The sequence below is a fragment of the Pinus tabuliformis genome, chromosome 7 (assembly GCF_031772625.1).
Source record: "Pinus tabuliformis cultivar Carrire ecotype Pingquan chromosome 7, CPIR1, whole genome shotgun sequence".
Taxonomy (NCBI): Eukaryota; Viridiplantae; Streptophyta; class Pinopsida; order Pinales; family Pinaceae; genus Pinus; species Pinus tabuliformis.
The window spans coordinates 1669927120-1669929619 of record NC_142293.1 but is presented as its reverse complement, the minus strand read 5'-3'; the positions used below and the strand labels follow the sequence as shown (position 1 = coordinate 1669929619).

Genomic DNA, 2500 nt, shown 5'->3' with positions numbered 1-2500 from the left:
GCAAAGTTGGAGCTAAATCCGCCCTACCCCAAGGGAGGACAAGAGAGAGCAAAGCAAGTTCGAGCGATGCCACACAAAGCCCGCATCGACTAACGCCGACTGCCCATCCAAGGGGACAAATCACCGCTCGCCGACGCACGCCACGAAACATCGCTTGAGGTATTTCAGTCGACCACACCGCATGGGACACGGACGACCAGCTCCGCTGCTTCCTAGCATATTGCAGGGAGCGCGTTTGAATGGGATGCGACACCAAGACAAACGTGCCCTCGACCGAGGCCTCGGGCGCAAATTGCGTTCAAAAACTTGATGATTCACGAGATTCTGCAATTCACACTAAGTATCGCATTTTGCTACATTCTTCATCGTAACAAGAGCCGAGATATCCGTTGCCGAGATTCGTTTCCACGTATTACCGAAAAATCGGCCACAAAACTGAATAGGGGCAACCCCCCACAACAAATGTAAGGCCAAGGGGCAAAAGGAGGAAAAACGCATGAGAGAAAGAGAAACAAAGGTGTCTAACCCCCTCATGGGGGGAGGCTCGAATAGAGGACAATCTCCCCCCAGCCCCACGCCCTCGCAAAAAGGGGGGAAATGCATGGAACAACGATCGAGAAGGACTAGGGTGGCCACCCCGGGAGCTCGCACTGCTTTTAGCTCTTCCCCGACACTAGCCCACAACAATTCCCCCTTTTCTCCGTAGAGCTAGGGACCGAAAGGAAGAGAACAGGGTAGAAAACAAAGCACAAGCCTCCCAAGCCCCGTGCCTTCGGCAAAAGGGGGGAATTGAAGGGGACGACGATCGAGAAGGACGAGGGTGGCCACCCCGGGAGTTCGCACTACGTTTCGTCCTTCCAGAACACCAATCCACAACAATCCCACCTTTTCTCCATAAAGCTAGGGGCCACGAGGAAGAAGGGAAGAGAAAAACAAGAGAGAAAGGGATATATCAACCGTGGCTACTGGCTCACAAGGGAGGAGGCTTCAAACAGAGAACAAGCTTCCCCAACCCCGTGCCTTCAGAAAAAGGGGGGAACTGCAGGGGACGACGATCAAGAAGGACTCGGGTGGCCACCCTGGGAACTCTCACTGCTTTTCGTCCTTCCCGAACACCAATCCACAACAATCCCACCTTTTCTCCGTAAATCTAGGGGCTGAAAGAAGGGAATAAAACAACATGAAAGAAAGAGAGATATCAAACGCGTCCACCGGCTCACAGGGGGAGGCTCAAACAAGGAACAAGCTTCCCCACCCCCGTGCCTTCGCAAAATGGGGGGGAACTGCAGGGGACGGTGATCGAGAAGGACTAGGGTGGCCACCCTCGGAACTCGCACTGCTTTTCGTCCTTCCTGAACACCAATCCACAACAATCCCACCTTTTCTCCGTAAAGCTAAGGGGCCAAAAGCAAGAAGGGAAGAAAACAACAGGAAAGCAAGAGATATCAAACGTGGCTACCGGCTCACAAGGGGAGGCTCAAACAGAGAACAAGCTTCCCAAACCCGCGCCTTCAGAAAAAGGGGGGAACTGCAGGGGACGGCGATCGAGAAGGACTAGGGTGGCCACCCTGGGAACTCGTACTACTTTTCGTCCTTCCCGAACACCAATCCACAACAATCCCACCTCTCATCCGTAAGGCTAGGGGCAAAAGGAAGAAGGGAAGAAAACAACACCAAAGAAACAAAGATCCCAAGAAAAGAGAGAAGCTCAACAGCACGCCGAGCAAGACGTCCGCTAACCAAAAAGAAATCAAACAAGGCACCCAATCAAAAAAGCATCCCACCTCTTCACACCCTCCCACATGCATTCATCACAACACCCTTTCCAGCTTTACAACATAGCAAACAACCAAGCAAATAAATCACAACCCAAAATTGACCAATAGAAAAGACGAGGGCCACGATGAGACCAGTGTTTGGAGCACGTCACTGAGAGGAAAACAATCCCCCAACCCAGCGACACAAGGCTTCAAACTAAAAATAGACTGTTGCCCATAACACAAACCCACCCCGCTATTGCACCCCTCTGTGTACAAAACACCCAACAATCTTTCCAGCGAGAGAGTCAACGGGGGTCAAAGAATCAAACTCCAAAGAGGAGTTGTCACGGGCCGACACTCAACGCTGGAGAAAGCCGCGAGCCACAAATACATCGACGGTGCAAGGCCACCAGAGAGAGGGACGTTCGCAAAATGCACACCACGAAATGAAGAAATGACGCGAGTCCCACAAAAAACCCACAATCCAAAGGGAGGAACAAAGACACAACCCGCTACTTCTTTTTCCCTCAGAAGGGGAGTGGCTCACGAGAGGATGAGGAATTCCCTCGACGGCAAAGGCACGAGATAAGATTGCCACCCTCATGCCCGTCGGCGGGGAAAATTGCGATCTCGATGGAGCTCAGACCGAGGGATGGGTTTTTCATTACCTGGACACCCAACCCTTCCGCGAGGGCATGTCGAGGAACGGTCGGGAGGGACTAGGGTGGCCAGCCCAACGG

At 52.6% G+C, this 2500-nt stretch overlaps 1 non-coding gene and 1 pseudogene across 1 annotated transcript; both read right to left on the bottom strand.

Annotated features, from left to right (window-relative positions):
- Position 1, bottom strand: part of LOC149254868 (25S ribosomal RNA) — a 3601-nt pseudogene extending 3600 nt beyond the window's left edge.
- A 246-nt stretch (positions 2-247) lies between these two features.
- Positions 248-401, bottom strand: LOC149254867 (5.8S ribosomal RNA). Its single transcript, XR_016268044.1, has one exon. It is a non-coding gene; the product is annotated as a 5.8S ribosomal RNA (ribosomal RNA).
- Positions 402-2500: the final 2099 nt, after the last annotated feature.